Source organism: Ambystoma mexicanum, chromosome 4q (genome assembly GCF_040938575.1).
Source record: "Ambystoma mexicanum isolate Mex_15411 chromosome 4q, UKY_AmexF1_1, whole genome shotgun sequence".
Lineage (NCBI taxonomy): Eukaryota > Metazoa > Chordata > Amphibia > Caudata > Ambystomatidae > Ambystoma > Ambystoma mexicanum.
In genome coordinates, this window is record NC_090928.1 from 527,261,495 (window position 1) to 527,287,347 (window position 25,853).

Below are 25,853 nucleotides of genomic sequence, written 5' to 3' on the forward strand. Positions count from 1 at the left end.
CCCAACGTGGGGCTCGAACCCACGACCCTGAGATTAAGAGTCTCATGCTCTACCGACTGAGCTAGCCGGGCTCCTTTGGATGCCTATAGTTTTCTTCCCTATCCCTGCATTGCCGTTTTCCACAGATAGGATGTATTTTTTTGGTCAAAAAGCACTAAAATTTTAGTTGTTTTCGCCCAACGTTTTCTTCCCTATCCCTGCACTGCTGCTTTCCACAGATAGGATGTATTTTTTTGGTCAAAAAGCACTACAATTTTAGCTGTTTTCACCCAACGTGGGGCTCGAACCCACGACCCTGAGATTAAGAGTCTCATGCTCTACCGACTGAGCTAGCCGGGCTCCTTTGGATGCCTATAGTTTTCTTCCATATCCCTGCACTGCCGTTTTCCACAGATAGGATGTATTTTTTTGGTCAAAAAGCACTACAATTTTAGTTGTTTTCGCCCAACGTGGGGCTCGAACCCACGACCCTGAGATTAAGAGTCTCATGCTCTACCGACTGAGCTAGCCGGGCTCCTTTGGATGCCTATAGTTTTCTTCCCTATCCCTGCACTGCCGTTTTCCACAGATAGGATGCTGTGTAATCATAGGCTCTGGTGGAGTTTGGAAAGAAAATACACATCAGCCAGAGGCAGAAATAGTCTAAGAAAGTATCAAACACAATTACCAGTCAATATCAGAACGCATTGAAGAATATCAGGAAATAGCCGATTAAACCTGTGTGGAAAAAAGTCTTATTTGAGTTTTCTCCACTTTATTTTATAGTAAGATGATACATACTTTTTCTTTTACAGTGAATACATTAAGGTGTGGTATTGCCCCATTACACATCATCCAGACATGCATTCATATATTGCATGTTAACAATCAAAATATTACAAATATTGTAAAGAGACTTTCAATTTCTATTTTTTTGGTCAAAAAGCACTAAAATTTTAGTTGTTTTCGCCCAACGTGGGTTTCGCACCCACGACCCTGAGATTAAGAGTCTCATGCTCTACCGACTGAGCAAGCCGGGCTCCTTTGGATGCCTATAGTTTTCTTCCCTATCCCTGCACTGCCGCTTTCCACAGATAGGATGCTGTGTAATCATAGGCTCTGGTGGAGTTTGGAAAGAAAATACACATCAGCCAGAGGCAGAAATAGTCTAAGAAAGTATCAAACACAATTACCAGTCAATATCAGAACGCATTGAAGAATATCAGGAAATAGCCGATTAAACCTGTGTGGAAAAAAGTCTTATTTGTGTTTTCTCCACTTTATTTTATAGTAAGATGATGCATACTTTTTCTTTTACAGTGAATACATTAAGGTATGGTATTGCCCCATTACACATCATCCAGACATGCATTCATATATTGCATGTTAACAATGAAAATATTGCAAATATTGTAAAGAGACTTTCAATTTCTATTTTTTTGGTCAAAAAGCACTAAAATTTTAGTTGTTTTCGCCCAACGTGGGGCTCGAACCCACGACCCTGAGATTAAGAGTCTCATGCTCTACCGACTGAGCTAGCCGGGCTCCTTTGGATGCCTATAGTTTTCTTCCCTATCCCTGCACTGCCGTTTTCCACAGATAGGATGCTGTGTAATCATAGGCTCTGGTGGAGTTTGGAAAGAAAATACACATCAGCCAGAGGCAGAAATAGTCTAAGAAAGTATCAAACACAATTACCAGTCAATATCAGAACGCATTGAAGAATATCAGGAAATAGCCGATTAAACCTGTGTGGAAAAAAGTCTTATTTGTGTTTTCTCCACTTTATTTTATAGTAAGATGATACATACTTTTTCTTTTACAGTGAATACATTAAGGTGTGGTATTGCCCCATTACACATCATCCAGACATGCATTCATATATTGCATGTTAACAATGAAAATATTGCAAATATTGTAAAGAGACTTTCAATTTCTATTTTTTTGGTCAAAAAGCACGAAAATTTTAGTTGTTTTCGCCCAACGTTTTCTTTCCTATCCCTGCACTGCCGCTTTCCACAGATAGGATGTATTTTTTTGGTCAAAAAGCACTACAATTTTAGTTGTTTTCGCCCAACGTGGGGCTCGAACCCACGACCCTGAGATTAAGAGTCTCATGCTCTACTGACTGAGCTAGCCGGGCTCCTTTGGATGCCTATAGTTTTCTTCCCTATCCCTGCACTGCCGTTTTCCACAGATAGGATGTATTTTTTTGGTCAAAAAGCACTACAATTTTAGTTGTTTTCGCCCAACGTGGGGCTCGAACCCACGACCCTGAGATTAAGAGTCTCATGCTCTACCGACTGAGCTAGCCGGGCTCCTTTTGATGCCTATAGTTTTCTTCCCTATCCCTGCACTGCCGTTTTCCACAGATAGGATGTATTTTTTTGGTCAAAAAGCAGTACAATTTTAGTTGTTTTCGCCCAACGTGGGGCTCAAACCCACGACCCTGAGATTAAGATTCTCATGCTCTACCTACTGAGCTAGCCGGGCTCCTTTGGATACCTATAGTTTTCTTCCCTATCCCTGCACTGCCGTTTTCCACAGATAGGATGCTGTGTAATCATAGGCTCTGGTGGAGTTTGGAAAGAAAATACGTATCAGCCAGAGGCAGAAATAGTCTAAGAAAGTATCAAACACAATTACCAGTCAATATCAGAACGCATTGAAGAATATCAGGAAATAGCTGATTAAACCTGTGTGGAAAAAAGTCTTATTTGTGTTTTCTCCACTTTATTTTATAGTAAGATGATACATACTTTTTCTTTTACAGTGAATACATTAAGGTGTGGTATTGCCCCATTACACATCATCCAGACATGCATTCATATATTGCATGTTAACAATCAAAATATTGCAAATATTGTAAAGAGACTTTCAATTTCTATTTTTTTGGTCAAAAAGCATTAAAATTTTAGTTGTTTTCGCCCAACGTGGGGCTCGCACCCACGACCCTGAGATTAAGAGTCTCATGCTCTACCGACTGAGCTAGCCGGGCTCCTTTGGATGCCTATAGTTTTCTTCCCTATCCCTGCACTGCCGTTTTCCACAGATAGGATGCTGTGTAATCATAGGCTCTGGTGGAGTTTGGAAAGAAAGAAAATACACATCAGCCAGAGGCAGAAATAGTCTAAGAAAGTATCAAACACAATTACCAGTCAATATCAGAACGCTTTGAAGAATATCAGGAAATAGCTGACTGAACCTGTGTGAAAAAAAGTCTTATTTGTGTTTTCTCCACTTTATTTTATAATAAAATGATACATACTTTTTATTTTACAGTGAATACATTAAGGTATGGTATTGCCCCATTACACATCATCCAGACATGCATTCATATATTGCATGTTAACAATGAAAATATTGCAAATATTGTAAAGAGACTTTCAATTTCTATTTTTTTGGTCAAAAAGCACTAAAATTTTAGTTGTTTTCACCCAACGTGGGGCTCGAACCCACGACCCTGAGATTAAGAGTCTCATGCTCTACCGACTGAGCTAGCCGGGCTCCTTTGGATGCCTATAGTTTTCTTCCCTATCCCTGCATTGCCGTTTTCCACAGATAGGATGTATTTTTTTGGTCAAAAAGCACTAAAATTTTAGTTGTTTTCGCCCAACGTTTTCTTCCCTATCCCTGCACTGCTGCTTTCCACAGATAGGATGTATTTTTTTGGTCAAAAAGCACTACAATTTTAGCTGTTTTCACCCAACGTGGGGCTCGAACCCACGACCCTGAGATTAAGAGTCTCATGCTCTACTGACTGAGCTAGCCGGGCTCCTTTGGATGCCTATAGTTTTCTTCCATATCCCTGCACTGCCGTTTTCCACAGATAGGATGTATTTTTTTGGTCAAAAAGCACTACAATTTTAGTTGTTTTCGCCCAACGTGGGGCTCGAACCCACGACCCTGAGATTAAGAGTCTCATGCTCTACCGACTGAGCTAGCCGGGCTCCTTTGGATGCCTATAGTTTTCTTCCCTATCCCTGCACTGCCGTTTTCCACAGATAGGATGCTGTGTAATCATAGGCTCTGGTGGAGTTTGGAAAGAAAATACACATCAGCCAGAGGCAGAAATAGTCTAAGAAAGTATCAAACACAATTACCAGTCAATATCAGAACGCATTGAAGAATATCAGGAAATAGCCGATTAAACCTGTGTGGAAAAAAGTCTTATTTGAGTTTTCTCCACTTTATTTTATAGTAAGATGATACATACTTTTTCTTTTACAGTGAATACATTAAGGTGTGGTATTGCCCCATTACACATCATCCAGACATGCATTCATATATTGCATGTTAACAATCAAAATATTACAAATATTGTAAAGAGACTTTCAATTTCTATTTTTTTGGTCAAAAAGCACTAAAATTTTAGTTGTTTTCGCCCAACGTGGGTTTCGCACCCACGACCCTGAGATTAAGAGTCTCATGCTCTACCGACTGAGCTAGCCGGGCTCCTTTGGATGCCTATAGTTTTCTTCCCTATCCCTGCACTGCCGCTTTCCACAGATAGGATGCTGTGTAAACATAGGCTCTGGTGGAGTTTGGAAAGAAAATACACATCAGCCAGAGGCAGAAATAGTCTAAGAAAGTATCAAACACAATTACCAGTCAATATCAGAACGCATTGAAGAATATCAGGAAATAGCCGATTAAACCTGTGTGGAAAAAAGTCTTATTTGTGTTTTCTCCACTTTATTTTATAGTAAGATGATGCATACTTTTTCTTTTACAGTGAATACATTAAGGTATGGTATTGCCCCATTACACATCATCCAGACATGCATTCATATATTGCATGTTAACAATGAAAATATTGCAAATATTGTAAAGAGACTTTCAATTTCTATTTTTTTGGTCAAAAAGCACTAAAGTTTTAGTTGTTTTCGCCCAACGTGGGGCTCGAACCCACGACCCTGAGATTAAGAGTCTCATGCTCTACCGACTGAGCTAGCCGGGCTCCTTTGGATGCCTATAGTTTTCTTCCCTATCCCTGCACTGCCGTTTTCCACAGATAGGATGCTGTGTAATCATAGGCTCTGGTGGAGTTTGGAAAGAAAATACACATCAGCCAGAGGCAGAAATAGTCTAAGAAAGTATCAAACACAATTACCAGTCAATATCAGAACGCATTGAAGAATATCAGGAAATAGCCGATTAAACCTGTGTGGAAAAAAGTCTTATTTGTGTTTTCTCCACTTTATTTTATAGTAAGATGATACATACTTTTTCTTTTACAGTGAATACATTAAGGTGTGGTATTGCCCCATTACACATCATCCAGACATGCATTCATATATTGCATGTTAACAATGAAAATATTGCAAATATTGTAAAGAGACTTTCAATTTCTATTTTTTTGGTCAAAAAGCACGAAAATTTTAGTTGTTTTCGCCCAACGTTTTCTTTCCTATCCCTGCACTGCCGCTTTCCACAGATAGGATGTATTTTTTTGGTCAAAAAGCACTACAATTTTAGTTGTTTTCGCCCAACGTGGGGCTCGAACCCACGACCCTGAGATTAAGAGTCTCATGCTCTACTGCCTGAGCTAGCCGGGCTCCTTTGGATGCCTATAGTTTTCTTCCCTATCCCTGCACTGCCGTTTTCCACAGATAGGATGTATTTTTTTGGTCAAAAAGCACTACAATTTTAGTTGTTTTCGCCCAACGTGGGGCTCGAACCCACGACCCTGAGATTAAGAGTCTCATGCTCTACCGACTGAGCTAGCCGGGCTCCTTTTGATGCCTATAGTTTTCTTCCCTATCCCTGCACTGCCGTTTTCCACAGATAGGATGTATTTTTTTGGTCAAAAAGCAGTACAATTTTAGTTGTTTTCGCCCAACGTGGGGCTCAAACCCACGACCCTGAGATTAAGATTCTCATGCTCTACCTACTGAGCTAGCCGGGCTCCTTTGGATACCTATAGTTTTCTTCCCTATCCCTGCACTGCCGTTTTCCACAGATAGGATGCTGTGTAATCATAGGCTCTGGTGGAGTTTGGAAAGAAAATACACATCAGCCAGAGGCAGAAATAGTCTAAGAAAGTATCAAACACAATTACCAGTCAATATCAGAACGCATTGAAGAATATCAGGAAATAGCTGATTAAACCTGTGTGGAAAAAAGTCTTATTTGTGTTTTCTCCACTTTATTTTATAGTAAGATGATACATACTTTTTCTTTTACAGTGAATACATTAAGGTGTGGTATTGCCCCATTACACATCATCCAGACATGCATTCATATATTGCATGTTAACAATCAAAATATTGCAAATATTGTAAAGAGACTTTCAATTTCTATTTTTTTGGTCAAAAAGCATTAAAATTTTAGTTGTTTTCGCCCAACGTGGGGCTCGCACCCACGACCCTGAGATTAAGAGTCTCATGCTCTACCGACTGAGCTAGCCGGGCTCCTTTGGATGCCTATAGTTTTCTTCCCTATCCCTGCACTGCCGTTTTCCACAGATAGGATGCTGTGTAATCATAGGCTCTGGTGGAGTTTGGAAAGAAAGAAAATACACATCAGCCAGAGGCAGAAATAGTCTAAGAAAGTATCAAACACAATTACCAGTCAATATCAGAACGCATTGAAGAATATCAGGAAATAGCCGATTAAACCTGTGTGGAAAAAAGTCTTATTTGTGTTTTCTCCACTTTATTTTATAGTAAGATGATGCATACTTTTTCTTTTACAGTGAATACATTAAGGTATGGTATTGCCCCATTACACATCATCCAGACATGCATTCATATATTGCATGTTAACAATGAAAATATTGCAAATATTGTAAAGAGACTTTCAATTTCTATTTTTTTGGTCAAAAAGCACTAAAATTTTAGTTGTTTTCGCCCAACGTGGGGCTCGAACCCACGACCCTGAGATTAAGAGTCTCATGCTCTACCGACTGAGCTAGCCGGGCTCTTTTGGATGCCTATAGTTTTCTTCCCTATCCCTGCACTGCCGTTTTCCACAGATAGGATGCTGTGTAATCATAGGCTCTGGTGGAGTTTGGAAAGAAAATACACATCAGCCAGAGGCAGAAATAGTCTAAGAAAGTATCAAACACAATTACCAGTCAATATCAGAACGCATTGAAGAATATCAGGAAATAGCCGATTAAACCTGTGTGGAAAAAAGTCTTATTTGTGTTTTCTCCACTTTATTTTATAGTAAGATGATACATACTTTTTCTTTTACAGTGAATACATTAAGGTGTGGTATTGCCCCATTACACATCATCCAGACATGCATTCATATATTGCATGTTAACAATGAAAATATTGCAAATATTGTAACGAGACTTTCAATTTCTATTTTTTTGGTCAAAAAGCACGAAAATTTTAGTTGTTTTCGCCCAACGTTTTCTTTCCTATCCCTGCACTGCCGCTTTCCACAGATAGGATGTATTTTTTTGGTCAAAAAGCACTACAATTTTAGTTGTTTTCGCCCAACGTGGGGCTCGAACCCACGACCCTGAGATTAAGAGTCTCATGCTCTACTGACTGAGCTAGCCGGACTCCTTTGGATGCCTATAGTTTTCTTCCCTATCCCTGCACTGCCGTTTTCCACAGATAGGATGTATTTTTTTGGTCAAAAAGCACTACAATTTTAGTTGTTTTCGCCCAACGTGGGGCTCGAACCCACGACCCTGAGATTAAGAGTCTCATGCTCTACCGACTGAGCTAGCCGGGCTCCTTTTGATGCCTATAGTTTTCTTCCCTATCCCTGCACTGCCGTTTTCCACAGATAGGATGTATTTTTTTGGTCAAAAAGCAGTACAATTTTAGTTGTTTTCGCCCAACGTGGGGCTCAAACCCACGACCCTGAGATTAAGATTCTCATGCTCTACCTACTGAGCTAGCCGGGCTCCTTTGGATACCTATAGTTTTCTTCCCTATCCCTGCACTGCCGTTTTCCACAGATAGGATGCTGTGTAATCATAGGCTCTGGTGGAGTTTGGAAAGAAAATACACATCAGCCAGAGGCAGAAATAGTCTAAGAAAGTATCAAACACAATTACCAGTCAATATCAGAACGCATTGAAGAATATCAGGAAATAGCTGATTAAACCTGTGTGGAAAAAAGTCTTATTTGTGTTTTCTCCACTTTATTTTATAGTAAGATGATACATACTTTTTCTTTTACAGTGAATACATTAAGGTGTGGTATTGCCCCATTACACATCATCCAGACATGCAGTCATATATTGCATGTTAACAATCAAAATATTGCAAATATTGTAAAGAGACTTTCAATTTCTATTTTTTTGGTCAAAAAGCATTAAAATTTTAGTTGTTTTCGCCCAACGTGGGGCTCGCACCCACGACCCTGAGATTAAGAGTCTCATGCTCTACCGACTGAGCTAGCCGGGCTCCTTTGGATGCCTATAGTTTTCTTCCCTATCCCTGCACTGCCGTTTTCCACAGATAGGATGCTGTGTAATCATAGGCTCTGGTGGAGTTTGGAAAGAAAGAAAATACACATCAGCCAGAGGCAGAAATAGTCTAAGAAAGTATGAAACACAATTACCAGTCAATATCAGAACGCTTTGAAGAATATCAGGAAATAGCTGACTGAACCTGTGTGAAAAAAAGTCTTATTTGTGTTTTCTCCACTTTATTTTATAATAAAATGATACATACTTTTTATTTTACAGTGAATACATTAAGGTATGGTATTGCCCCATTACACATCATCCAGACATGCATTCATATATTGCATGTTAACAATGAAAATATTGCAAATATTGTAAAGAGACTTTCAATTTCTATTTTTTTGGTCAAAAAGCACTACAATTTTAGTTGTTTTCGCCCAACCCACGACCCTGAGATTAAGAGTCTCATGCTCTACCGACTGAGCTAGCCGGGCTCCTTTGGATGCCTATAGTTTTCTTCCCTATCCCTGCACTGCCGTTTTCCACAGATTGGATGCTGTGTAATCATAGGCTCTGGTGGAGTTTGGAAAGAAAATACACATCAGCCAGAGGCAGAAATAGTCTAAGAAAGTATCAAACACAATTACCAGTCAATATCAGAACGCATTGAAGAATATCAGGAAATAGCCGATTAAACCTGTGTGGAAAAAAGTCTTATTTGTGTTTTCTCCACTTTATTTTATAGTAAGATGATACATACTTTTTCTTTTACAGTGAATACATTAAGGTGTGGTATTGCCCCATTACACATCATCCAGACATGCATTCATATATTGCATGTTAACAATGAAAATATTGCAAATATTGTAAAGAGACTTTCAATTTCTATTTTTTTGGTCAAAAAGCACTAAAATTTTAGTTGTTTTCGCCCAACGTGGGGCTCGAACCCACGACCCTGAGATTAAGAGTCTCATGCTCTACCGACTGAGCTAGCCGGGCTCCTTTGGATGCCTATAGTTTTCTTCCCTATCCCTGCATTGCCGTTTTCCACAGATAGGATGTATTTTTTTGGTCAAAAAGCACTAAAATTTTAGTTGTTTTCGCCCAACGTTTTCTTCCCTATCCCTGCACTGCTGCTTTCCACAGATAGGATGTATTTTTTTGGTCAAAAAGCACTACAATTTTAGCTGTTTTCACCCAACGTGGGGCTCGAACCCACGACCCTGAGATTAAGAGTCTCATGCTCTACCGACTGAGCTAGCCGGGCTCCTTTGGATGCCTATAGTTTTCTTCCATATCCCTGCACTGCCGTTTTCCACAGATAGGATGTATTTTTTTGGTCAAAAAGCACTACAATTTTAGTTGTTTTCGCCCAACGTGGGGCTCGAACCCACGACCCTGAGATTAAGAGTCTCATGCTCTACCGACTGAGCTAGCCGGGCTCCTTTGGATGCCTATAGTTTTCTTCCCTATCCCTGCACTGCCGTTTTCCACAGATAGGATGCTGTGTAATCATAGGCTCTGGTGGAGTTTGGAAAGAAAATACACATCAGCCAGAGGCAGAAATAGTCTAAGAAAGTATCAAACACAATTACCAGTCAATATCAGAACGCATTGAAGAATATCAGGAAATAGCCGATTAAACCTGTGTGGAAAAAAGTCTTATTTGAGTTTTCTCCACTTTATTTTATAGTAAGATGATACATACTTTTTCTTTTACAGTGAATACATTAAGGTGTGGTATTGCCCCATTACACATCATCCAGACATGCATTCATATATTGCATGTTAACAATCAAAATATTACAAATATTGTAAAGAGACTTTCAATTTCTATTTTTTTGGTCAAAAAGCACTAAAATTTTAGTTGTTTTCGCCCAACGTGGGTTTCGCACCCACGACCCTGAGATTAAGAGTCTCATGCTCTACCGACTGAGCTAGCCGGGCTCCTTTGGATGCCTATAGTTTTCTTCCCTATCCCTGCACTGCCGCTTTCCACAGATAGGATGCTGTGTAATCATAGGCTCTGGTGGAGTTTGGAAAGAAAATACACATCAGCCAGAGGCAGAAATAGTCTAAGAAAGTATCAAACACAATTACCAGTCAATATCAGAACGCATTGAAGAATATCAGGAAATAGCCGATTAAACCTGTGTGGAAAAAAGTCTTATTTGTGTTTTCTCCACTTTATTTTATAGTAAGATGATGCATACTTTTTCTTTTACAGTGAATACATTAAGGTATGGTATTGCCCCATTACACATCATCCAGACATGCATTCATATATTGCATGTTAACAATGAAAATATTGCAAATATTGTAAAGAGACTTTCAATTTCTATTTTTTTGGTCAAAAAGCACTAAAATTTTAGTTGTTTTCGCCCAACGTGGGGCTCGAACCCACGACCCTGAGATTAAGAGTCTCATGCTCTACCGACTGAGCTAGCCGGGCTCCTTTGGATGCCTATAGTTTTCTTCCCTATCCCTGCACTGCCGTTTTCCACAGATAGGATGCTGTGTAATCATAGGCTCTGGTGGAGTTTGGAAAGAAAATACACATCAGCCAGAGGCAGAAATAGTCTAAGAAAGTATCAAACACAATTACCAGTCAATATCAGAACGCATTGAAGAATATCAGGAAATAGCCGATTAAACCTGTGTGGAAAAAAGTCTTATTTGTGTTTTCTCCACTTTATTTTATAGTAAGATGATACATACTTTTTCTTTTACAGTGAATACATTAAGGTGTGGTATTGCCCCATTACACATCATCCAGACATGCATTCATATATTGCATGTTAACAATGAAAATATTGCAAATATTGTAACGAGACTTTCAATTTCTATTTTTTTGGTCAAAAAGCACGAAAATTTTAGTTGTTTTCGCCCAACGTTTTCTTTCCTATCCCTGCACTGCCGCTTTCCACAGATAGGATGTATTTTTTTGGTCAAAAAGCACTACAATTTTAGTTGTTTTCGCCCAACGTGGGGCTCGAACCCACGACCCTGAGATTAAGAGTCTCATGCTCTACTGACTGAGCTAGCCGGGCTCCTTTGGATGCCTATAGTTTTCTTCCCTATCCCTGCACTGCCGTTTTCCACAGATAGGATGTATTTTTTTGGTCAAAAAGCACTACAATTTTAGTTGTTTTCGCCCAACGTGGGGCTCGAACCCACGACCCTGAGATTAAGAGTCTCATGCTCTACCGACTGAGCTAGCCGGGCTCCTTTTGATGCCTATAGTTTTCTTCCCTATCCCTGCACTGCCGTTTTCCACAGATAGGATGTATTTTTTTGGTCAAAAAGCAGTACAATTTTAGTTGTTTTCGCCCAACGTGGGGCTCAAACCCACGACCCTGAGATTAAGATTCTCATGCTCTACCTACTGAGCTAGCCGGGCTCCTTTGGATACCTATAGTTTTCTTCCCTATCCCTGCACTGCCGTTTTCCACAGATAGGATGCTGTGTAATCATAGGCTCTGGTGGAGTTTGGAAAGAAAATACACATCAGCCAGAGGCAGAAATAGTCTAAGAAAGTATCAAACACAATTACCAGTCAATATCAGAACGCATTGAAGAATATCAGGAAATAGCTGATTAAACCTGTGTGGAAAAAAGTCTTATTTGTGTTTTCTCCACTTTATTTTATAGTAAGATGATACATACTTTTTCTTTTACAGTGAATACATTAAGGTGTGGTATTGCCCCATTACACATCATCCAGACATGCATTCATATATTGCATGTTAACAATCAAAATATTGCAAATATTGTAAAGAGACTTTCAATTTCTATTTTTTTGGTCAAAAAGCATTAAAATTTTAGTTGTTTTCGCCCAACGTGGGGCTCGCACCCACGACCCTGAGATTAAGAGTCTCATGCTCTACCGACTGAGCTAGCCGGGCTCCTTTGGATGCCTATAGTTTTCTTCCCTATCCCTGCACTGCCGTTTTCCACAGATAGGATGCTGTGTAATCATAGGCTCTGGTGGAGTTTGGAAAGAAAGAAAATACACATCAGCCAGAGGCAGAAATAGTCTAAGAAAGTATCAAACACAATTACCAGTCAATATCAGAACGCTTTGAAGAATATCAGGAAATAGCTGACTGAACCTGTGTGAAAAAAAGTCTTATTTGTGTTTTCTCCACTTTATTTTATAATAAAATGATACATACTTTTTATTTTACAGTGAATACATTAAGGTATGGTATTGCCCCATTACACATCATCCAGACATGCATTCATATATTGCATGTTAACAATGAAAATATTGCAAATATTGTAAAGAGACTTTCAATTTCTATTTTTTTGGTCAAAAAGCACTACAATTTTAGTTGTTTTCGCCCAACCCACGACCCTGAGATTAAGAGTCTCATGCTCTACCGACTGAGCTAGCCGGGCTCCTTTGGATGCCTATAGTTTTCTTCCCTATCCCTGCACTGCCGTTTTCCACAGATTGGATGCTGTGTAATCATAGGCTCTGGTGGAGTTTGGAAAGAAAATACACATCAGCCAGAGGCAGAAATAGTCTAAGAAAGTATCAAACACAATTACCAGTCAATATCAGAACGCATTGAAGAATATCAGGAAATAGCCGATTAAACCTGTGTGGAAAAAAGTCTTATTTGTGTTTTCTCCACTTTATTTTATAGTAAGATGATACATACTTTTTCTTTTACAGTGAATACATTAAGGTGTGGTATTGCCCCATTACACATCATCCAGACATGCATTCATATATTGCATGTTAACAATGAAAATATTGCAAATATTGTAAAGAGACTTTCAATTTCTATTTTTTTGGTCAAAAAGCACTAAAATTTTAGTTGTTTTCGCCCAACGTGGGGCTCGAACCCACGACCCTGAGATTAAGAGTCTCATGCTCTACCGACTGAGCTAGCCGGGCTCCTTTGGATGCCTATAGTTTTCTTCCCTATCCCTGCATTGCCGTTTTCCACAGATAGGATGTATTTTTTTGGTCAAAAAGCACTAAAATTTTAGTTGTTTTCGCCCAACGTTTTCTTCCCTATCCCTGCACTGCTGCTTTCCACAGATAGGATGTATTTTTTTGGTCAAAAAGCACTACAATTTTAGCTGTTTTCACCCAACGTGGGGCTCGAACCCACGACCCTGAGATTAAGAGTCTCATGCTCTACCGACTGAGCTAGCCGGGCTCCTTTGGATGCCTATAGTTTTCTTCCATATCCCTGCACTGCCGTTTTCCACAGATAGGATGTATTTTTTTGGTCAAAAAGCACTACAATTTTAGTTGTTTTCGCCCAACGTGGGGCTCGAACCCACGACCCTGAGATTAAGAGTCTCATGCTCTACCGACTGAGCTAGCCGGGCTCCTTTGGATGCCTATAGTTTTCTTCCCTATCCCTGCACTGCCGTTTTCCACAGATAGGATGCTGTGTAATCATAGGCTCTGGTGGAGTTTGGAAAGAAAATACACATCAGCCAGAGGCAGAAATAGTCTAAGAAAGTATCAAACACAATTACCAGTCAATATCAGAACGCATTGAAGAATATCAGGAAATAGCCGATTAAACCTGTGTGGAAAAAAGTCTTATTTGAGTTTTCTCCACTTTATTTTATAGTAAGATGATACATACTTTTTCTTTTACAGTGAATACATTAAGGTGTGGTATTGCCCCATTACACATCATCCAGACATGCATTCATATATTGCATGTTAACAATCAAAATATTACAAATATTGTAAAGAGACTTTCAATTTCTATTTTTTTGGTCAAAAAGCACTAAAATTTTAGTTGTTTTCGCCCAACGTGGGTTTCGCACCCACGACCCTGAGATTAAGAGTCTCATGCTCTACCGACTGAGCTAGCCGGGCTCCTTTGGATGCCTATAGTTTTCTTCCCTATCCCTGCACTGCCGCTTTCCACAGATAGGATGCTGTGTAATCATAGGCTCTGGTGGAGTTTGGAAAGAAAATACACATCAGCCAGAGGCAGAAATAGTCTAAGAAAGTATCAAACACAATTACCAGTCAATATCAGAACGCATTGAAGAATATCAGGAAATAGCCGATTAAACCTGTGTGGAAAAAAGTCTTATTTGTGTTTTCTCCACTTTATTTTATAGTAAGATGATGCATACTTTTTCTTTTACAGTGAATACATTAAGGTATGGTATTGCCCCATTACACATCATCCAGACATGCATTCATATATTGCATGTTAACAATGAAAATATTGCAAATATTGTAAAGAGACTTTCAATTTCTATTTTTTTGGTCAAAAAGCACTAAAATTTTAGTTGTTTTCGCCCAACGTGGGGCTCGAACCCACGACCCTGAGATTAAGAGTCTCATGCTCTACCGACTGAGCTAGCCGGGCTCCTTTGGATGCCTATAGTTTTCTTCCCTATCCCTGCACTGCCGTTTTCCACAGATAGGATGCTGTGTAATCATAGGCTCTGGTGGAGTTTGGAAAGAAAATACACATCAGCCAGAGGCAGAAATAGTCTAAGAAAGTATCAAACACAATTACCAGTCAATATCAGAACGCATTGAAGAATATCAGGAAATAGCCGATTAAACCTGTGTGGAAAAAAGTCTTATTTGTGTTTTCTCCACTTTATTTTATAGTAAGATGATACATACTTTTTCTTTTACAGTGAATACATTAAGGTGTGGTATTGCCCCATTACACATCATCCAGACATGCATTCATATATTGCATGTTAACAATGAAAATATTGCAAATATTGTAAAGAGACTTTCAATTTCTATTTTTTTGGTCAAAAAGCACGAAAATTTTAGTTGTTTTCGCCCAACGTTTTCTTTCCTATCCCTGCACTGCCGCTTTCCACAGATAGGATGTATTTTTTTGGTCAAAAAGCACTACAATTTTAGTTGTTTTCGCCCAACGTGGGGCTCGAACCCACGACCCTGAGATTAAGAGTCTCATGCTCTACTGACTGAGCTAGCCGGGCTCCTTTGGATGTCTATAGTTTTCTTCCCTATCCCTGCACTGCCGTTTTCCACAGATAGGATGTATTTTTTTGGTCAAAAAGCACTACAATTTTAGTTGTTTTCGCCCAACGTGGGGCTCGAACCCACGACCCTGAGATTAAGAGTCTCATGCTCTACCGACTGAGCTAGCCGGGCTCCTTTTGATGCCTATAGTTTTCTTCCCTATCCCTGCACTGCCGTTTTCCACAGATAGGATGTATTTTTTTGGTCAAAAAGCAGTACAATTTTAGTTGTTTTCGCCCAACGTGGGGCTCAAACCCACGACCCTGAGATTAAGATTCTCATGCTCTACCTACTGAGCTAGCCGGGCTCCTTTGGATACCTATAGTTTTCTTCCCTATCCCTGCACTGCCGTTTTCCACAGATAGGATGCTGTGTAATCATAGGCTCTGGTGGAGTTTGGAAAGAAAATACACATCAGCCAGAGGCAGAAATAGTCTAAGAAAGTATCAAACACAATTACCAGTCAATATCAGAACGCATTGAAGAATATCAGGAAATAGCTGATTAAACCTGTGTGGAAAAAAGTCTTATTTGTGTTTTCTCCACTTTATTTTATAGTAAGATGATACATACTTTTTCTTTTACAGTGAATACATTAAGGTGTGGTATTGCCCCATTACACATCATCCAGACATGCATTCATATATTGCATGTTAACAATCAAAATATTGCAAATATTGTAAAGAGACTTTCAATTTCTATTTTTTTGGTCAAAAAGCATTAAAATTTTAGTTGTTTTCGCCCAACGTGGGGCTCGCACCCACGACCCTGAGATTAAGAGTCTCATGCTCTACCGACTGAGCTAGCCGGGCTCCTTTGGATGCCTATAGTTTTCTTCCCTATCCCTGCACTGCCGTTTTCCACAGATAGGATGCTGTGTAATCATAGGCTCTGGTGGAGTTTGGAAAGAAAGAAAATACACATCAGCCAGAGGCAGAAATAGTCTAAGAAAGTATCAAACACAATTACCAGTCAATATCAGAACGCTTTGAAGAATATCAGGAAATAGCTGACTGAACCTGTGTGAAAAAAAGTCTTATTTGTGTTTTCTCCACTTTATTTTATAATAAAATGATACATACTTTTTATTTTACAGTGAATACATTAAGGTATGGTATTGCCCCATTACACATCATCCAGACATGCATTCATATATTGCATGTTAACAATGAAAATATTGCAAATATTGTAAAGAGACTTTCAATTTCTATTTTTTTGGTCAAAAAGCACTACAATTTTAGTTGTTTTCGCCCAACCCACGACCCTGAGATTAAGAGTCTCATGCTCTACCGACTGAGCTAGCCGGGCTCCTTTGGATGCCTATAGTTTTCTTCCCTATCCCTGCACTGCCGTTTTCCACAGATTGGATGCTGTGTAATCATAGGCTCTGGTGGAGTTTGGAAAGAAAATACACATCAGCCAGAGGCAGAAATAGTCTAAGAAAGTATCAAACACAATTACCAGTCAATATCAGAACGCATTGAAGAATATCAGGAAATAGCCGATTAAACCTGTGTGGAAAAAAGTCTTATTTGTGTTTTCTCCACTTTATTTTATAGTAAGATGATACATACTTTTTCTTTTACAGTGAATACATTAAGGTGTGGTATTGCCCCATTACACATCATCCAGACATGCATTCATATATTGCATGTTAACAATGAAAATATTGCAAATATTGTAAAGAGACTTTCAATTTCTATTTTTTTGGTCAAAAAGCACTAAAATTTTAGTTGTTTTCGCCCAACGTGGGGCTCGAACCCACGACCCTGAGATTAAGAGTCTCATGCTCTACCGACTGAGCTAGCCGGGCTCCTTTGGATGCCTATAGTTTTCTTCCCTATCCCTGCATTGCCGTTTTCCACAGATAGGATGTATTTTTTTGGTCAAAAAGCACTAAAATTTTAGTTGTTTTCGCCCAACGTTTTCTTCCCTATCCCTGCACTGCTGCTTTCCACAGATAGGATGTATTTTTTTGGTCAAAAAGCACTACAATTTTAGCTGTTTTCACCCAACGCAGGGCTCGAACCCACGACCCTGAGATTAAGAGTCTCATGCTCTACCGACAGAGCTAGCCGGGCTCCTTTAGATGCCTATAGTTTTCTTCCATATCCCTGCACTGCCGTTTTCCACAGATAGGATGTATTTTTTTGGTCAAAAAGCACTACAATTTTAGTTGTTTTCGCCCAACGTGGGGCTCGAACCCGCGACCCTGAGTTTAAGAGTCTCATGCTCTACCGTCTGAGCTAGCCGGGCTCCTTTGGATGCCTATAGTTTTCTTCCCTATCCCTGCACTGCCGTTTTCCACAGATAGGATGCTGTGTAATCATAGGCTCTGGTGGAGTTTGGAAAGAAAATACACATCAGCCAGAGGCAGAAATAGTCTAAGAAAGTATCAAACACAATTACCAGTCAATATCAGAACGCTTTGAAGAATGAACCTGTGTGAAAAAAAGTCTTATTTGTGTTTTCTCCACTTTATTTTATAATAAGATGATACATACTTTTTCTTTTACAGTGAATACATTAAGGTATGGTATTGCCCCATTACACATCATCCAGACATGCATTCATATATTGCATGTTAACAATGAAAATATTGCAAATATTGTAAAGAGACTTTCAATTTCTATTTTTTTGGTCAAAAAGCAGTACAATCTTAGTTGTTTTCGCCCAACGTGGGGCTCGAACCCACGACCCTGAGATTAAGAGTCTCATGCTCTACCGACTGAGCTAGCCAGGCTCCTTTGGATGCCTATAGTTTTCTTCCCTATCCCTGCACTGCCGTTTTCCACAGATAGGATGTATTTTTTTGTTCAAAAAGCACTACAATTTTAGTTGTTTTCGCCCAACGTGTGGCTCGAACCCACGACCCTGAGAATAAGAGTCTCATGCTCTACCAACTGAGCTAGCCGGGCTCCTTTGGATGCCTATAGTTTTCTTCCCTATCCCTGCATTGCCGCTTTCCACAGATAGGATGCTGTGTAATCATAGGCTCTGGTGGAGTTTGGAAAGAAAATACACATCAGCCAGAGGCAGAAATAGTCTAAGAAAGTATCAAACACAATTACCAGTCAATATCAGAACGCTTTGAAGAATATCAGGACATAGCTGACTGAACCTGTGTGAAAAAAAGTCTTATTTGTGTTTTCTCCACTTTATTTTATAATAAGATGATACATACTTTTTCTTTTACAGTGAATACATTAAGGTATGGTATTGCCCCATTACACATCATCCAGACATGCATTCATATATTGCATGTTAACAATGAAAATATTGCAAATATTGTAAAGAGACTTTCAATTTCTATTTTTTTGGTCAAAAAGCAGTACAATCTTAGTTGTTTTCGCCCAACGTGGGGCTCGAACCCACGACCCTGAGATTAAGAGTCTCATGCTCTACCGACTGAGCTAGCCAGGCTCCTTTGGATGCCTATAGTTTTCTTCCCTATCCCTGCACTGCCGTTTTCCACAGATAGGATGTATTTTTTTGTTCAAAAAGCACTACAATTTTAGTTGTTTTCGCCCAACGTGGGGCTCGAACCCACGACCCTGAGATTAAGAGTCTCATGCTCTACCGACTGAGCTAGCCGGGCTCCTTTGGATGCCTATAGTTTTCTTCCCTATCCCTGCATTGCCGCTTTCCACAGATAGGATGCTGTGTAATCATAGGCTCTGGTGGAGTTTGGAAAGAAAATACACATCAGCCAGAGGCAGAAATAGTCTAAGAAAGTATCAAACACAATTACCAGTCAATATCAGAACGCTTTGAAGAATATCAGGAAATAGCTGACTGAACCTGTGTGAAAAAAAGTCTTATTTGTGTTTTCTCCACTTTATTTTATAATAAGATGATACATACTTTTTATTTTACAATGAATACATTAAGGTATGGTATTGCCCCATTACACATCATCCAGACATGCATTCATATATTGCATGTTAACAATGAAAATATTGCAAATATTGTAAAGAGACTTTCAATTTCTATTTTTTTGGTCAAAAAGCGCTACAATTTTAGTTGTTTTCGCCCAACCCACGACCCTGAGATTAAGAGTCTCATGCTCTACCGACTGAGCTAGCCGGGCTCCTTTGGATGCCTATAGTTTTCTTCCCTATCCCTGCACTGCCGTTTTCCACAGATAGTATGCTGTGTAATCATAGGCTCTGGTGGAGTTTAGAAAGAAAATACACATCAGCCAGAGGCAGAAATAGTCTAAGAAAGTATCAAACACAATTACCAGTCAATATCAGAACGCATTGAAGAATATCAGGAAATAGCCGATTAAACCTTTGTGGAAAAAAGTCTTATTTGTGTTTTCTCCACTTTATTTTATAGTAAGATGATACATACTTTTTCTTTTACAGTGAATACATTAAGGTGTGGTATTGCCCCATTACACATCATCCAGACATGCATTCATATATTGCATGTTAACAATGAAAATATTGCAAATATTGTAAAGAGACTTTCAATTTCTATTTTTTTGGTCAAAAAGCACTAAAATTTTAGTTGTTTTCGCCCAACGTGGGGCTCGAACCCACGACCCTGAGATTAAGAGTCTCATGCTCTACCGACTGAGCTAGCCGGGCTCCTTTGGATGCCTATAGTTTTCTTCCCTATCCCTGCACTGCCGTTTTCCACAGATAGGATGTATTTTTTTGGTCAAAAAGCACTAAAATTTTAGTTGTTTTCGCCCAACGTTTTCTTCCCTATCCCTGCACTGCCGCTTTCCACAGATAGGATGTATTTTTTTGGTCAAAAAGCACTACAATTTTAGTTGTTTTCGCCCAACGTGGGGCTCGAACCCACGACCCTGAGATTAAGAGTCTCATGCTCTACCGACTGAGCTAGCCGGGCTCCTTTGGATGCCTATAGTTTTCTTCCCTATCCCTGCACTGCCGCTTTCCACAGATAGGATGTATTTTTTTGGTCAAAAAGCACTACAATTTTAGTTGTTTTCGCCCAAGGTGGGGCTCGAACCCACGACCCTGAGATTAAGAGTCTCATGCTCTACCGACTGAGCTAGCTGGGCTCCTTTGGATGCCTATTGTTTTCTTCCCTATCCCTGCACTGCCGTTTTCCACAGATAGGATGCTGTGTAATCATAGGCTCTGGTGGAGTTTGGAAAGAAAATACACATCAGCCAGAGGCAGAAATAGTCTAAGAAAGTATCAAACACAATTACCAGTCAATATCAGAACGCTTTGAAGAATATCAGGAAATAGCTGACTGAACCTGTGTGAAAAAAAGTCTTATTTGTGTTTTCTCCACGTTATTTTATAATAAAATGATACATACTTTTTATTTTACAGTGAATACATTAAGGTATGGTATTGCCCCATTACACATCATCCAGACATGCATTCATATATTGCATGTTAACAATCAAAATATTGCAAATATTGTAAAGAGACTTTCAATTTCTATTTTTTTGGTCAAAAAGCATTAAAATTTTAGTTGTTTTCGCCCAACGTGGGGCTCGCACCCACGACCCTGAGATTAAGAGTCTCATGCTCTACCGACTGAGCTAGCCGGGCTCCTTTGGATGCCTATAGTTTTCTTCCCTATCCCTGCACTGCCGTTTTCCACAGATAGGATGCTGTGTAATCATAGGCTCTGGTGGAGTTTGGAAAGAAAGAAAATACACATCAGCCAGAGGCAGAAATAGTCTAAGAAAGTATCAAACACAATTACCAGTCAATATCAGAACGCTTTGAAGAATATCAGGAAATAGCTGACTGAACCTGTGTGAAAAAAAGTCTTATTTGTGTTTTCTCCACTTTATTTTATAATAAAATGATACATACTTTTTATTTTACAGTGAATACATTAAGGTATGGTATTGCCCCATTACACATCATCCAGACATGCATTCATATATTGCATGTTAACAATGAAAATATTGCAAATATTGTAAAGAGACTTTCAATTTCTATTTTTTTGGTCAAAAAGCACTACAATTTTAGTTGTTTTCGCCCAACCCACGACCCTGAGATTAAGAGTCTCATGCTCTACCGACTGAGCTAGCCGGGCTCCTTTGGATGCCTATAGTTTTCTTCCCTATCCCTGCACTGCCGTTTTCCACAGATTGGATGCTGTGTAATCATAGGCTCTGGTGGAGTTTGGAAAGAAAATACACATCAGCCAGAGGCAGAAATAGTCTAAGAAAGTATCAAACACAATTACCAGTCAATATCAGAACGCATTGAAGAATATCAGGAAATAGCCGATTAAACCTGTGTGGAAAAAAGTCTTATTTGTGTTTTCTCCACTTTATTTTATACTAAGATGATACATACTTTTTCTTTTACAGTGAATACATTAAGGTGTGGTATTGCCCCATTACACATCATCCAGACATGCATTCATATATTGCATGTTAACAATGAAAATATTGCAAATATTGTAAAGAGACTTTCAATTTCTATTTTTTTGGTCAAAAAGCACTAAAATTTTAGTTGTTTTCGCCCAACGTGGGGCTCGAACCCACGACCCTGAGATTAAGAGTCTCATGCTCTACCGACTGAGCTAGCCGGGCTCCTTTGGATGCCTATAGTTTTCTTCCCTATCCCTGCATTGCCGTTTTCCACAGATAGGATGTATTTTTTTGATCAAAAAGCACTAAAATTTTAGTTGTTTTCGCCCAACGTTTTCTTCCCTATCCCTGCACTGCTGCTTTCCACAGATAGGATGTATTTTTTTGGTCAAAAAGCACTACAATTTTAGCTGTTTTCACCCAACGCAGGGCTCGAACCCACGACCCTGAGATTAAGAGTCTCATGCTCTACCGACAGAGCTAGCCGGGCTCCTTTAGATGCCTATAGTTTTCTTCCATATCCCTGCACTGCCGTTTTCCACAGATAGGATGTATTTTTTTGGTCAAAAAGCACTACAATTTTAGTTGTTTTCGCCCAACGTGGGGCTCGAACCCGCGACCCTGAGTTTAAGAGTCTCATGCTCTACCGTCTGAGCTAGCCGGGCTCCTTTGGATGCCTATAGTTTTCTTCCCTATCCCTGCACTGCCGTTTTCCACAGATAGGATGCTGTGTAATCATAGGCTCTGGTGGAGTTTGGAAAGAAAATACACATCAGCCAGAGGCAGAAATAGTCTAAGAAAGTATCAAACACAATTACCAGTCAATATCAGAACGCTTTGAAGAATGAACCTGTGTGAAAAAAAGTCTTATTTGTGTTTTCTCCACTTTATTTTATAATAAGATGATACATACTTTTTCTTTTACAGTGAATACATTAAGGTATGGTATTGCCCCATTACACATCATCCAGACATGCATTCATATATTGCATGTTAACAATGAAAATATTGCAAATATTGTAAAGAGACTTTCAATTTCTATTTTTTTGGTCAAAAAGCAGTACAATCTTAGTTGTTTTCGCCCAACGTGGGGCTCGAACCCACGACCCTGAGATTAAGAGTCTCATGCTCTACCGACTGAGCTAGCCAGGCTCCTTTGGATGCCTATAGTTTTCTTCCCTATCCCTGCACTGCTGTTTTCCACAGATAGGATGTATTTTTTTGTTCAAAAAGCACTACAATTTTAGTTGTTTTCGCCCAACGTGTGGCTCGAACCCACGACCCTGAGATTAAGAGTCTCATGCTCTACCAACTGAGCTAGCCGGGCTCCTTTGGATGCCTATAGTTTTCTTCCCTATCCCTGCATTGCCGCTTTCCACAGATAGGATGCTGTGTAATCATAGGCTCTGGTGGAGTTTGGAAAGAAAATACACATCAGCCAGAGGCAGAAATAGTCTAAGAAAGTATCAAACACAATTACCAGTCAATATCAGAACGCTTTGAAGAATATCAGGACATAGCTGACTGAACCTGTGTGAAAAAAAGTCTTATTTGTGTTTTCTCCACTTTATTTTATAATAAGATGATACATACTTTTTCTTTTACAGTGAATACATTAAGGTATGGTATTGCCCCATTACACATCATCCAGACATGCATTCATATATTGCATGTTAACAATGAAAATATTGCAAATATTGTAAAGAGACTTTCAATTTCTATTTTTTTGGTCAAAAAGCAGTACAATCTTAGTTGTTTTCGCCCAACGTGGGGCTCGAACCCACGACCCTGAGATTAAGAGTCTCATGCTCTACCGACTGAGCTAGCCAGGCTCCTTTGGATGCCTATAGTTTTCTTCCCTATCCCTGCACTGCCGTTTTCCACAGATAGGATGTATTTTTTTGTTCAAAAAGCACTACAATTTTAGTTGTTTTCGCCCAACGTGGGGCTCGAACCCACGACCCTGAGATTAAGAGTCTCATGCTCTACCGACTGAGCTAGCCGGGCTCCTTTGGATGCCTATAGTTTTCTTCCCTATCCCTGCATTGCCGCTTTCCACAGATAGGATGCTGTGTAATCATAGGCTCTGGTGGAGTTTGGAAAGAAAATACACATCAGCCAGAGGCAGAAATAGTCTAAGAAAGTATCAAACACAATTACCAGTCAATATCAGAACGCTTTGAAGAATATCAGGAAATAGCTGACTGAACCTGTGTGAAAAAAAGTCTTATTTGTGTTTTCTCCACTTTATTTTATAATAAGATGATACATACTTTTTATTTTACAATGAATACATTAAGGTATGGTATTGCCCCATTACACATCATCCAGACATGCATTCATATATTGCATGTTAACAATGAAAATATTGCAAATATTGTAAAGAGACTTTCAATTTCTATTTTTTTGGTCAAAAAGCGCTACAATTTTAGTTGTTTTCGCCCAACCCACGACCCTGAGATTAAGAGTCTCATGCTCTACCGACTGAGCTAGCCGGGCTCCTTTGGATGCCTATAGTTTTCTTCCCTATCCCTGCACTGCCGTTTTCCACAGATAGTATGCTGTGTAATCATAGGCTCTGGTGGAGTTTGGAAAGAAAATACACATCAGCCAGAGGCAGAAATAGTCTAAGAAAGTATCAAACACAATTACCAGTCAATATCAGAACGCATTGAAGAATATCAGGAAATAGCCGATTAAACCTTTGTGGAAAAAAGTCTTATTTGTGTTTTCTCCACTTTATTTTATAGTAAGATGATACATACTTTTTCTTTTACAGTGAATACATTAAGGTGTGGTATTGCCCCATTACACATCATCCAGACATGCATTCATATATTGCATGTTAACAATGAAAATATTGCAAATATTGTAAAGAGACTTTCAATTTCTATTTTTTTGGTCAAAAAGCACTAAAATTTTAGTTGTTTTCGCCCAACGTGGGGCTCGAACCCACGACCCTGAGATTAAGAGTCTCATGCTCTACCGACTGAGCTAGCCGGGCTCCTTTGGATGCCTATAGTTTTCTTCCCTATCCCTGCACTGCCGTTTTCCACAGATAGGATGTATTTTTTTGGTCAAAAAGCACTAAAATTTTAGTTGTTTTCGCCCAACGTTTTCTTCCCTATCCCTGCACTGCCGCTTTCCACAGATAGGATGTATTTTTTTGGTCAAAAAGCACTACAATTTTAGTTGTTTTCGCCCAAGGTGGGGCTCGAACCCACGACCCTGAGATTAAGAGTCTCATGCTCTACCGACTGAGCTAGCTGGGCTCCTTTGGATGCCTATTGTTTTCTTCCCTATCCCTGCACTGCCGTTTTCCACAGATAGGATGCTGTGTAATCATAGGCTCTGGTGGAGTTTGGAAAGAAAATACACATCAGCCAGAGGCAGAAATAGTCTAAGAAAGTATCAAACACAATTACCAGTCAATATCAGAACGCTTTGAAGAATATCAGGAAATAGCTGACTGAACCTGTGTGAAAAAAAGTCTTATTTGTGTTTTCTCCACTTTATTTTATAATAAGATGATACATACTTTTTCTTTTACAGTGAATACATTAAGGTATGGTATTGCCCCATTACACATCATCCAGACATGCATTCATATATTGCATGTTAACAATCAAAATATTGCAAATATTGTAAAGAGACTTTCAATTTCTATTTTTTTGGTCAAAAAGCACTAAAATTTTAGTTGTTTTTGCCCAACGTTTTCTTCCCTATCCCTGCACTGCCGCTTTCCACAGATAGCATGTATTTTTTTGGTCAAAAAGCACTACAATTTTAGGTGTTTTCGCCCAACGTGGGGCTCGAACCCACGACCCTGAGATTAAGAGTCTCATGCTCTACCGACTGAGCTAGCCGGGCTCCTTTGGATGCCTATAGTTTTCTTCCATATCCCTGCACTGCCGTTTTCCACAGATAGGATGTATTTTTTTGGTCAAAAAGCACTAAAATTTTAGTTGTTTTCGCCCAACGTTTTCTTCCCTATCCCTGCACTGCCGCTTTCCACAGATAGGATGTATTTTTTTGGTCAAAAAGCACTACAATTTTAGTTGTTTTCGCCCAACGTGGGGCGTCTCATGCTCTACCGACTGAGCTAGCCGGGCTCCTTTGGATGCCTATAGTTTTCTTCCCTATCCCTGCACTGCCGCTTTCCACAGAAAGGATGT

At 39.5% G+C, this 25,853-nt stretch overlaps 25 non-coding genes across 25 annotated transcripts in view; all 25 read right to left on the reverse strand.

Moving 5' to 3' along the window:
• Window positions 1-71, reverse strand: part of TRNAK-CUU (transfer RNA lysine (anticodon CUU)) — a 73-nt gene extending 2 nt beyond the window's left edge. The window contains exon 1 of the tRNA in view: window positions 1-71. This exon is cut by the window's left edge and continues 2 nt beyond it. This is a non-coding gene — a tRNA (tRNA-Lys).
• A 370-nt stretch (window positions 72-441) lies between these two features.
• TRNAK-CUU (transfer RNA lysine (anticodon CUU)) lies at window positions 442-514 on the reverse strand. Its single transcript has one exon. It is a non-coding gene; the product is annotated as a tRNA-Lys (tRNA).
• A 937-nt stretch (window positions 515-1,451) lies between these two features.
• On the reverse strand, window positions 1,452-1,524 carry TRNAK-CUU (transfer RNA lysine (anticodon CUU)). Its single transcript has one exon. It is a non-coding gene; the product is annotated as a tRNA-Lys (tRNA).
• A 700-nt stretch (window positions 1,525-2,224) lies between these two features.
• TRNAK-CUU (transfer RNA lysine (anticodon CUU)) lies at window positions 2,225-2,297 on the reverse strand. Its single transcript has one exon. It is a non-coding gene; the product is annotated as a tRNA-Lys (tRNA).
• A 1,559-nt stretch (window positions 2,298-3,856) lies between these two features.
• On the reverse strand, window positions 3,857-3,929 carry TRNAK-CUU (transfer RNA lysine (anticodon CUU)). The gene has a single exon. It is a non-coding gene; the product is annotated as a tRNA-Lys (tRNA).
• A 937-nt stretch (window positions 3,930-4,866) lies between these two features.
• On the reverse strand, window positions 4,867-4,939 carry TRNAK-CUU (transfer RNA lysine (anticodon CUU)). The gene has a single exon. It is a non-coding gene; the product is annotated as a tRNA-Lys (tRNA).
• A 700-nt stretch (window positions 4,940-5,639) lies between these two features.
• TRNAK-CUU (transfer RNA lysine (anticodon CUU)) lies at window positions 5,640-5,712 on the reverse strand. Its single transcript has one exon. It is a non-coding gene; the product is annotated as a tRNA-Lys (tRNA).
• A 1,116-nt stretch (window positions 5,713-6,828) lies between these two features.
• On the reverse strand, window positions 6,829-6,901 carry TRNAK-CUU (transfer RNA lysine (anticodon CUU)). The gene has a single exon. It is a non-coding gene; the product is annotated as a tRNA-Lys (tRNA).
• A 700-nt stretch (window positions 6,902-7,601) lies between these two features.
• TRNAK-CUU (transfer RNA lysine (anticodon CUU)) lies at window positions 7,602-7,674 on the reverse strand. The gene has a single exon. It is a non-coding gene; the product is annotated as a tRNA-Lys (tRNA).
• Window positions 7,675-9,282: 1,608 nt separating this feature from the next.
• On the reverse strand, window positions 9,283-9,355 carry TRNAK-CUU (transfer RNA lysine (anticodon CUU)). Its single transcript has one exon. It is a non-coding gene; the product is annotated as a tRNA-Lys (tRNA).
• A 370-nt stretch (window positions 9,356-9,725) lies between these two features.
• Window positions 9,726-9,798, reverse strand: TRNAK-CUU (transfer RNA lysine (anticodon CUU)). The gene has a single exon. It is a non-coding gene; the product is annotated as a tRNA-Lys (tRNA).
• Window positions 9,799-10,735: 937 nt separating this feature from the next.
• On the reverse strand, window positions 10,736-10,808 carry TRNAK-CUU (transfer RNA lysine (anticodon CUU)). Its single transcript has one exon. It is a non-coding gene; the product is annotated as a tRNA-Lys (tRNA).
• A 700-nt stretch (window positions 10,809-11,508) lies between these two features.
• On the reverse strand, window positions 11,509-11,581 carry TRNAK-CUU (transfer RNA lysine (anticodon CUU)). The gene has a single exon. It is a non-coding gene; the product is annotated as a tRNA-Lys (tRNA).
• A 1,608-nt stretch (window positions 11,582-13,189) lies between these two features.
• TRNAK-CUU (transfer RNA lysine (anticodon CUU)) lies at window positions 13,190-13,262 on the reverse strand. The gene has a single exon. It is a non-coding gene; the product is annotated as a tRNA-Lys (tRNA).
• Window positions 13,263-13,632: 370 nt separating this feature from the next.
• Window positions 13,633-13,705, reverse strand: TRNAK-CUU (transfer RNA lysine (anticodon CUU)). The gene has a single exon. It is a non-coding gene; the product is annotated as a tRNA-Lys (tRNA).
• A 937-nt stretch (window positions 13,706-14,642) lies between these two features.
• Window positions 14,643-14,715, reverse strand: TRNAK-CUU (transfer RNA lysine (anticodon CUU)). Its single transcript has one exon. It is a non-coding gene; the product is annotated as a tRNA-Lys (tRNA).
• Window positions 14,716-15,415: 700 nt separating this feature from the next.
• TRNAK-CUU (transfer RNA lysine (anticodon CUU)) lies at window positions 15,416-15,488 on the reverse strand. The gene has a single exon. It is a non-coding gene; the product is annotated as a tRNA-Lys (tRNA).
• Window positions 15,489-17,096: 1,608 nt separating this feature from the next.
• On the reverse strand, window positions 17,097-17,169 carry TRNAK-CUU (transfer RNA lysine (anticodon CUU)). Its single transcript has one exon. It is a non-coding gene; the product is annotated as a tRNA-Lys (tRNA).
• A 1,712-nt stretch (window positions 17,170-18,881) lies between these two features.
• On the reverse strand, window positions 18,882-18,954 carry TRNAK-CUU (transfer RNA lysine (anticodon CUU)). The gene has a single exon. It is a non-coding gene; the product is annotated as a tRNA-Lys (tRNA).
• A 924-nt stretch (window positions 18,955-19,878) lies between these two features.
• Window positions 19,879-19,951, reverse strand: TRNAK-CUU (transfer RNA lysine (anticodon CUU)). Its single transcript has one exon. It is a non-coding gene; the product is annotated as a tRNA-Lys (tRNA).
• Window positions 19,952-20,146: 195 nt separating this feature from the next.
• On the reverse strand, window positions 20,147-20,219 carry TRNAK-CUU (transfer RNA lysine (anticodon CUU)). Its single transcript has one exon. It is a non-coding gene; the product is annotated as a tRNA-Lys (tRNA).
• Window positions 20,220-21,827: 1,608 nt separating this feature from the next.
• On the reverse strand, window positions 21,828-21,900 carry TRNAK-CUU (transfer RNA lysine (anticodon CUU)). The gene has a single exon. It is a non-coding gene; the product is annotated as a tRNA-Lys (tRNA).
• A 1,712-nt stretch (window positions 21,901-23,612) lies between these two features.
• On the reverse strand, window positions 23,613-23,685 carry TRNAK-CUU (transfer RNA lysine (anticodon CUU)). Its single transcript has one exon. It is a non-coding gene; the product is annotated as a tRNA-Lys (tRNA).
• Window positions 23,686-24,609: 924 nt separating this feature from the next.
• On the reverse strand, window positions 24,610-24,682 carry TRNAK-CUU (transfer RNA lysine (anticodon CUU)). Its single transcript has one exon. It is a non-coding gene; the product is annotated as a tRNA-Lys (tRNA).
• A 793-nt stretch (window positions 24,683-25,475) lies between these two features.
• TRNAK-CUU (transfer RNA lysine (anticodon CUU)) lies at window positions 25,476-25,548 on the reverse strand. The gene has a single exon. It is a non-coding gene; the product is annotated as a tRNA-Lys (tRNA).
• Between the last annotated feature and the right edge of the window lie 305 nt (window positions 25,549-25,853).